This window comes from Cucurbita pepo, chromosome LG07 (assembly GCF_002806865.2).
Source record: "Cucurbita pepo subsp. pepo cultivar mu-cu-16 chromosome LG07, ASM280686v2, whole genome shotgun sequence".
NCBI classification, from domain to species: Eukaryota; Viridiplantae; Streptophyta; class Magnoliopsida; order Cucurbitales; family Cucurbitaceae; genus Cucurbita; species Cucurbita pepo.
The window spans coordinates 4847903-4858252 of record NC_036644.1 but is presented as its reverse complement, the minus strand read 5'-3'; the positions used below and the strand labels follow the sequence as shown (position 1 = coordinate 4858252).

At 38.7% G+C, this 10350-nt stretch overlaps 1 non-coding gene across 1 annotated transcript; it reads right to left on the bottom strand.

Moving 5' to 3' along the window:
- Positions 1 to 745: 745 nt before the first annotated feature.
- Positions 746 to 885, bottom strand: LOC111799351. Its single transcript, XR_002815822.1, has one exon. It is a non-coding gene; the product is annotated as a small nucleolar RNA Z247 (small nucleolar RNA).
- Positions 886 to 10350: the final 9465 nt, after the last annotated feature.

Here is a 10350-nt window from a genome sequence, read left to right as displayed (position 1 = left end):
CATTGTTTATATCATATACAAAAGTGGGCCGCATCCATAGTGTCCCCAGAATAAGGTACTCAGCCTTATCCTTATACTATAGATCATTTTGACTATATACTTGAACTTGATCCACTCTTATGTCTCTACATATAGTTCAAGTAATCATACTATAGCCAGAGTGTTCTTAGTTTATTGGATTTAGATTAATGATCGTAAAGTTCACTTTATTCAATAACAATCTTTACTGAATAAACAACAATAATAACTTTATTGAAAATAGAATATGTTTTTGTTTACAAACTATGAGTTTTAGGACATAAAACTCAACAAAATATGCAAACCTACTCCATTGTCGACTTAAACTTGTTCACCTCCATGATAGTGTTCACATACAGTGAGACGATTCAGGTCACTAGTGATATGATCAGTGGCGTCTGTGTTGTTGTACCAATTTGGATCAATCTTGTAAGAGGAAGTAGCTGTCAGTGCCACAGAAGGAGCAGAAGGAGGTTCATCTTGATAGGACTCATCCATCTTATGCCAGCAGCGAGCGATAGTATATCCCACATTGCCGCAGATCTGGCAAGAAGGACGAGCAGAAGGGTCACGATGATCACCAGCAGGACGAGAGGGCGCGTCACTTTATAAACGGCCACGACCACAATCCCTACGCCCACGATTCTTCTGCTGACCACCATGACCAGCATAATTGACCGAAGATCCAGGATTTAACTGAAGTTCAACCTGGTGTTGTAGTTGGCGAGCTTCAAACGCCATTAGATGTGCAAACACATCATCAAGTGTGAGGGCTTCACTCTTGGTAGTCATCGAGCTGACGAAGGGATCATAGTCAGGGCCAAGACAAACGAGGAGATACGCGATCACGTCATCATCCCGCAAGGTAGAGCTGGCAACGGTCAACTTGGTGACCAATCCTTTGATCTTGCGAAAATAATCTACAACAGACAGATCGTGTTTCTTGGACATGGCGAGCACAAGTTGATGACGAAAACATTTGCAGGGTATCCCACGCCTCCTTGAACGTAGTAGCGGCAACCACATTGTGAAGAATCTCCTTAAACATGGAGGAGAGAAAGCCGCTAAGGACCTGTTGATCCTGACCATACCATTGATCATAGGCCATATTAGAGACCATGTCAGCACTAGCAGCAGTTGAGGAAGAGACCAGCTTGGCAGGTGCGGCAATGGTGCCATCGAGGTAGCCCATAGGCTTCGCACTTCATAGGTAGGGGAGGAGCTGGCGCGCCATATGATGAAGTTGTTTTTGGTGAGATGGATTGTGACAGCGTGGTGGAGAGGGATTGGGCCAAAGGTCGACACCATGGTAGATGAGATCGTGTTGGAGATGGTGGATGGGGAGGAGGAAAAAGATATGATAGACATTGTTAATGAATAAACATTGGCTCTGATACCATATTAGGTTGAATGGCACTGTTACCTATGTGGGTCACGACCTTATGTATTTATAGGTGTGTACAATGAGGATTACATGGTGGTTCTTAATCCACGGTAACAAACCAGGAAATTAGTAGATTCTCCTTGATCCATAGTAACAAACCAAGAAATCAGAAGATTATCATATGACCTATTCTATGTTTAAAGGCAAGATAATTGGAAAAAGATTATCTTTCTATGCATAGATATGACCTATTCTATGTTTAAAGGCAAGATAATTGGGAAAAGAGATTAGAGGTTAGTGGAGAGGAGGGGGAAAAATTGTTTTTGTTAAGGAACCTAATCTTTCTTTTATTTATTTATTTATTTATTAATTTTTATTTATTTATTTATTTATTAGGCTATTACACTGAGTGTCATGTGCGGCATGATAACCATCATCATCGTAGTGTATGCGTTCGTACTCATTATCGTAAAAGGGGAAGCAGCCCAATGTTTATGTACACACAGAACGCATGTGGTCCCTATGGTTTCTCATCTTTAAATCATCTTTATGACACAATCCTAATTTCATCCTTATATTACTATGAGTAACATATATGCAATTGGTTTTCATACCCTCATCATCATTAACATTAACTAGGGTTGTATTCTAGGAAAATCGGTGTCATAATGCAACATGACATTTTTAAAACATGCATTTCATCTTCATATGGAAAATGACATCATATTATCAAGCATCGTCTTATTATCATGCATTGTCATCATCATACAATCATCATCATATAACACATTATATCATTGTACATCATAAGACATCATCATATAACTCATACATCATATGTTATACATTATACGTCATCATCAAAGCATCATAAGTATAAATGATAAATAACAGGTGCGGGGGCCCCTAGTCGTCATATATCAAGCAATTGTCCAACCTATCATATAGTAAGACCACTTACTTAGTTGGCCTTAACCAACGTTTCCCTAAATTTGAGGATGCAAATCTTTTGTTCCTCCAAGTTGCTCCAAATGTTGTCTTTTCCTATTAGGTTGTCCATTTTGTTTTGTTAGTATTTCACAATTCTAATCTAATTTAACTTGCATTTTGTGAAATAGGGCATCGTACTGATCTTAATTACCTTAATTAGGGTAAAAATCAGCTTTGAGAGGGTAAGAATGGTAGAAAATGGTATATTTTTCCTTTACCGAGTCGAGGAGCCGATTTTCGAGTCGCAGAGTCGAGTGAGCTGAGCTGAGTCGTTTAAGCCGTCTGAGTCGAGGGGCTATTTTACTACAGGTGTGACACATGGCACAACGGGGCACTGATGCGTATGCAGGCCGAGGCATGCTGAAGGTATAGGGGTCGGGGTGTTGGATTTGGGCCTTGGGTGTGGGCTTGCATTTTGGGCTACAGGTGTGGGAGTTGACGTGGGCTATGGGTGCACGTTGGGCCTTGCCAAAAATTCAGCGTCTTTTCTAGGCGACTAAAATTATTTTTATTTTATTTTTTTTGTAACCGATAAGACCATATTATTTATGCTATGTGTATGTGTTCTATGTAATGACATATGATGTTATGCTATGTATGCATGTGATATCCATTACGCCATATTGTGAATGAAATGAAATACTATATATGTCATGTTATGTCTTGCCATGTAAAGATATGTGATCGATTATATGACGACTACCATGTATACATGACTCATGTATGTACTATGTCATGGATGAAAGGAGAAAGGAAATGATATTAATGTTATGCTATGAATGTAAATTATGGGGACCTCATGCATGTATGTATGTCATGTGCATCGAGATACTTCCTCATTATGTTATGTTAGTATGGACGCGTACCTTCGATATTTATGTTCGTCATGATATCATGCGAGTCTTTTTCTTTTGTGGCGTTTCGCGACGCCATACTGCGTTGTGCCTGACCAGCTAGACCCAATGAGAACATATACGAGCTAGTATGGTGGGTCCATGTGTGCGTGCATGATCCATGTATGGGAAAATACCACACGTCCAATCCTGCTCGAAATTGGAAAGAGCTCAAGGCCATGTGATGGTTTTAAAGGATAGGTCCCATCATATAATGATTGCATTACTATTTAATCAATTAATTTTCCTTCATTAGAAGTGTTCTACTATCTATAGTTGAACTCTTATGCATGGTCAGACAAATTGAGTCCATAGATGTAGTCATTACAAGTAAGTCGATCATTCATGATCATTCTCGGTTAAAAGATATATATGAATCAAAATATCAAAGGTTTCATTTCGAACTAATAATAAGAAATTGATTAGTTTTTAAAAGAAAAATTTAAAAGTTAATTTAATGACTCAATTTATAATTTTAAAAATTTAGAGATCAAATAGAAATTTGAAAGTCTATTAATTGAATTTATAATCTAATCACTTTTAAATTTTTGAATGTGAAAAATGATTTAAAACCCTAAACGAAAAGAAAAATCTTTATTTATAATAATAGGGTTTTACATAGTTTGATAAGCCACCTTGCAAAAGGGATCACTACTTTTGACTCTTTTCAGCTGCATGGAGGTTAGCAAAATAACCCTGAGGATTACTCTCAAATGCATCTCGAGAGATATGAGCAGCTCCTCCACTCCCCGGAGCAACCATCTTCTCAGAGCTATTGCTACCACTTCTTGTGGAGTTATGAGCTTGGCCAGCGCTGCCGTTGTTGCTTTTGCTACCACCGCTGCTACTTTTGCTATCCATTTCGAGATAAAAGGGGATGGTTGTGTGTTGAAGATACGATGCAATAAGGGCTTAAGTTTCTAAGAAAGTTGTGTGGAATGAGATTTGGAAAGGCTCTATATATAGAAATACAATGGTGGGGAATTTCTCNGAGGAAAGGCTCTATATATAGAAATACAATGGTGGGGAATTTCTCAAGAGAGGAGATGGAAGGTCATCCAGTTTCATGTCCTTGGAAATACAATGGTGGGGAATTTCTCAAGAGAGGAGATGGAAGGTCATCCATGTCCTTGGAAGACTAATAATCTCGAAATACTAAAATGGTTTACTAATTTTCGAGGAATATTAGTTTATTTGAGGATACATTCTAAGGTAAAACAAATAAAAGTGAACAATCAATGCCACGCTTCACACCAATTCTCTCTATGACCTCCCCATTTCTAAAGCTCTTTGGCACCTATTCGATGTATGAGATAAACTTCTTGTCATGAACTTACGTGTTCGAAAACATCTTTAAAACAACACAACGAAATACTAAATAAAATAAATAAACGTTGAAATTAAAAACACCCTATTCTAACCTAACTCTAAGAAAATAAGTANTGGAAGGTCATCCAGTTTCATGTCCTTGGAAATACAATGGTGGGGAATTTCTCAAGAGAGGAGATGGAAGGTCATCCATGTCCTTGGAAGACTAATAATCTCGAAATACTAAAATGGTTTACTAATTTTCGAGGAATATTAGTTTATTTGAGGATACATTCTAAGGTAAAACAAATAAAAGTGAACAATCAATGCCACGCTTCACACCAATTCTCTCTATGACCTCCCCATTTCTAAAGCTCTTTGGCACCTATTCGATGTATGAGATAAACTTCTTGTCATGGACTTACGTGTTCGAAAACATCTTTAAAACAACACAACGAAATACTAAATAAAATAAATAAACGTTGAAATTAAAAACACCCTATTCTAACCTAACTCTAAGAAAATAAGTATAACTACCCTATGTATGTGTCGTGTTCTCGAATTACGATGTCGTCATCAGCCGTACAGGGATTTCTTGCCTTTACCTGAAAAATAAAGTTGCAAATGGCTCGAGTATTTTAAGAAATACTCAGTAAGTGACCCCTTTATCGCGGTTAAATGCAAACACATACAATTTCTTAAATGGGACCAATCATAATAGTCTATTTTTCTATGGTGGCTATTCAACAGGCAACTTGGATGTGTACTTAATTTTCCTACTCACGGTCCACATGTGCATGTCTGGACCCACCAGTCGGTTCGCACACCTTCTGGGCCCCTTTTTGGTCGGACAAGCATTCTTTGATAGCTGTTGATGTAACATAATAATTGGTTCCCCTACCTCGTAGTGTACGCGTCCGTACTATTGTGAAGGATAAAGGGCAGACTCCTTAAGTTCGGCGGCTATCTCGGTTGGAAAATTGGCATCATAATGCAACATGGCATTTAAAACATTCATTTCATCTTCATATGAAAAATGACGTCATATTATCACGCATCGTCATCATCATACATTTTTCATCATATAACACATTATAATCATCCTAAAACATCACAAGGCNATTATCATGCTTCGTCGTTATCATACATTTGTCATCATATAACACATTATAATCATCCTAAAACATCACAAGGCATCATCATATAACTCATTCATGACGTCATACATCATACGTCATCATCAAAGCATCATAAGTATAAAGCATACATGACAGATGTAGGGGCCACTAGGCATATGTTGTCATACATCAAGCAATTGTCCAACTTATCATATAGTAAGACCACATATTTGGTTGGCCTTAGCCGATGTTTACCTAAATTTGAGGATGCGAATCTTTCGTTCCTCAAAGTTGCTCCAAATGTTGTCGGAAGTTGTATCCTATTAAGTTGTCTATTTCGTTTCGTTAATATTTCACAATTCTAATACAATTTAACTTGATTTTTGTGAAATAGAGCAGTGTAGTGACCTTAATTAGGGTAAAAATCAGCTTCAAGAGGGTTAGAATGGTAGAAAATAGTATTTTTTTCGTTTACCGTGTCGAGGAGCCGATTTTCGAGCCACAGAGCCAAGTGAGCAATGCCGAGCCGCTAAAGCCGTCTGACTCGAGGGTTGTTTTACTATAGGTGTGATTTTCTCCTAAAACATCCTAAAACATCACAAGGCATTATCATGTAATGATTTTCTCCCTTTGACTTCTTTATAAAACTAAAAAAAGGTGAATTAAGGAAGGGCTAGGAGTGATTTCATATCTTCTCGGGGATTGTAACCTAAGATATAAACTTCCAAAGTTTTCCAAAAAACTTTATCCACAAGGGAAAAAAACCCAGAAATTTCTTATTGGTTGGAATAATCCAGATGTTTCCAAGCCTCGATTCTTTCATGAAATCTCTTTCTTATCTTCCCCTCAAGTTTAAGAAATCATTTTGGCAGAACGACTTTGTGTGGGCTAACAATTTCACGATTCTTCTTCTCAGCTGCATACCCATTTTTGCACAAAATCAACCTTTATTGGACATAGTGATAAGACCACTTCAGACCTTGATATCTTCATGAATTCTTTTCCTCCCAATACCACAAAGCTCATAGTCTCCTTTGATTGAAGCTTGATGGACCATGGACGAAGAATTTGGAGTTTTCTCAAAATTCATAAATAAAAAAATAAAAAAAAAAACCCAATAAATGTTTCGTTGATTACTCTCGACCTTGAGCCCTTCACTCTTCTTGGTCTTAAAAAAAAAATACTCCTTATCATTATAAGAAACATATAGCATAGGTTGGAGTCACGAATTTTCTTGCAGCCTTCAATTAGATTTTTCAAAAATTCCTCCCCCATTGGCCATGGAACTTGAATTGAGGGAATATCTTTGGGCCATTTTTCAGCTCTCCAATCCTTCCTTAAATTTGTTGAGGGAGTTCATTTAGAACATGTAGGAGTTGATTTTAAGTAATAATGATTAACTATAGCCTTAGAATCTAGAAGATACCTATAATCTAGGAGCTCTTAGGCCGGGTTACTAGGCTACGTATGATTTTACTGTGGTTGGACTCAAATGATTTGATTAAGCCTGCTTAACCTCAATTAAGCATGACTGAACTCTAATTAAGCATTAAAATGTTGTAATTAGACTTAGATCATATGAATAAGCATGATTAGGCTTGATTAAGTCGGTGTACCACTACTAAACCGTGAAGATTTTAATGATTGGTTGGGATTTTGTTTGATACAATTGTGTTGTGATTCGTATAAGCACGATTGAGCATGATTAGGCTCGATTATGCATGAATATATCACTATTAAACACTTGATGATTTGAATGATTCGTTGAGACGTTGCTCGATATCAAAAATTGCTCAAAATGTTTTGATCGTTCTATTGTTTACAGTACCTTCTAAATCAACATTTAGTACAGATTTTTGACACATAAAACAATGGATACCAACTTGGATTGGTAGAAAATTAGTTTCATTACATATTTCTCAACGATTTGAAGATTTTGTTATGAAACAGAGACATGTAATTCCAAGTTCTAATCTATTTATTATCTCTTTATGGCAACCTACTACGATGTTATATCACAATTTATATTTGTTTGATTTTTCTGGTAATTTAGGCCCTCCAGCTTCGTCACCCATTTGTTATGCACAATTCCTTAGCTAATTACTTTTATTGCTGGATCTATCATGTTATTTTCCTTATTTAAAGTAATCAATTACTCATGAAGTATCGATATTTAGTTGTTTTTAGCTATATGACAATGTTGAACTATGTTAAGATGTTACAAATGATTTTTTTTTTTTTGAATGATTACAGATGTATTAGTATTTGTCCATCAACTTTTAATATATTTTATCTAAGATTACATTGGATAATTATGAATGGTAGATAAATAAAAAAATTTGTTTACACTGATTTTTTTTAACAACTCGACAATCCAACCCGAAAATTTCGGGTTGGGTTGAATTACCAATTCAACCAACCCGAATTTTTAGGTTGGTTCAAAAAAACTCCCTCAATCCAACCTAACCCGACCCATATACACCCCTAAGTTGTATGTCTCTAGAACTTTTTCAAATTTGGGAAGATCTCATGGCTATAAATAAATATATCCAAGATTTTGTTTAGACTGCTCAAGTTGTCAGAAGGTTTTGGGTTTAGGCGATGACATTTTTGTAATTAACTCAAACTTTAGGGATATTTTGGTAATTTGTCGATTTTAGAATAGGTCTATGCATAGAAAGATAATCTACTAAGTTGCTAGTTTGTTACCATGGATCAAGGAGAATCTACTGATTTGAGGTCGTGACCCATATGACGTTCAACCTAACATGGTTTATTCATCAACAATGTCTATCATATCTTCTTCCTCCTCCCCATCCACCATCTCCAACACGATCTCATCGACCATGGTGTCGACCTATGGCACAGTCCTTCTCTACCACGTTGTCACAATTCGTCTCACCAAAAAACAACTTCATCATATGGCGCGCCCAGTGTCACGGTCATGCTCGTCCAGGGCATGTTGCCCATGGCCGCATGCCCATGACAAGCCAACCCTTGTCATGTCTTTTCATTCTAGTGTTTTTCATTTTGTAATTCCAGGGCGTATGACGCCTCAAAAATATCATGTCTAGGCCTGCCAGACTTAAAATGGCTCAGAATGTACTATAGGGAGATATGACTAGTTGTCAACTTCTCCCTACCCAAGGTTATATATGCTAAGCCGTTGTTATCTTTCTCTTGCTTGCTTATATAACGTCTCTTTCCAAAATCTCTCTTTCTAAAATCTCTCTCTCTCCTTGTTTTCTAAAACCTTCTTTTAAAACCGAGGCTAGAGGCTCGATCGCACGTCGCTTGGCCGTAGGCGATGCAAGAACAAATTGGCTTAAGCTCACTTATCGCTGGAAAGTGAGTGCCGCACAATCGCTAGTCCGCTGCCTTCGAAAGCGCGATTGTGTCAAGTGGTATCAGAGCTTTGTTAGCTCCGTAACGTCATACAGACCGAAATCATGTCGACGACAAAGTCGACACCCAAAGCACAAGCCGATCGGCTTACGCTAATAGAGGAGGAAATGCTGTTCCTCAAAGAAGTCCCTGACACCCTCCGTTTCTTGGAAACACGGGTGACCGAACTGAGTGAGAAAGTCGTCCAAGTCGACGCAATGGGCAACCGCCTAGATGGGTTGCCAATCGCAGAACTGTTGTTTCGAGTGACCTCGCTCGAAGAAAGAGTTGCTCCTACGAGCAGCCCAAAACCGTCTGATAGTCCGGATAGCTCTGTCGCACACAAAGAGGGACGTGGCGAAGAGTTCGACATACTACAAAACACAATGATGAGTTTGTTCAATGGATTGGCTGATGAATTCAGATCAACAGTCGACGACCTCCAAGAAAGGATGTCCGCCATGAGCACTCGAATTGAAGTTACCATGAAAGCCGTGGAAGGTGTCACGGCTGGACAAACTAGTGCAGGATCCAACAAACTAAGGTTCCCAGACCCTAGAGCCTTCAAAGGGAATCGGGACGCCAAAGAGTTGGAGAACTTCATCTTCGACGTCGAACAGTACTTCAAAGCCACAACGGCTTGTACCGACGACAAGAAGGTGACTGTAGCTGCGATGTATCTCGTAGACGACGCCAAACTGTGGTGGCGTACGAAGGTGCAAGACATCGAGGATGGATTGTGCACCATCGACTCATGGGAGGATCTCAAGAGAGAGTTGAGGGAACAATTCCTCCTCGAAAACGCAGGACATATAGCAATGGAGAAAATAGTAGCCCTGAAACACACTGGAAACATACGGGACTATGTCAGACAGTTCTCAACCCTGATGCTAGATACCAGGGGCACAGCAGAGAAGAACAAGGTGTTCTTCTTTATAAATGGGCTACAGCCATGGGCCAAAACAAAGATACATGAGAACAGGTTCCAAACCCTAGCTGCTACAATGGCCTGCGCCGAGAGACTCGTAGACTGTGAGAATGAAGCAGGATCCCAAAGAAGAATGACACCGGCCCCAAACAATGGGGGCAAAACATACAGGCCACTAGGTCATCAAAATGGAAGCCCCAACAGACCGAGCGAATGGACGGATAGACCTCCTCAGAACAACCAAGCGGGGACATCTNTCATACAGCTGAAAAGGGGACTCGCGCGAGAGGAACCTACATTCATGGTCATACCACTGATGGAAGAAGC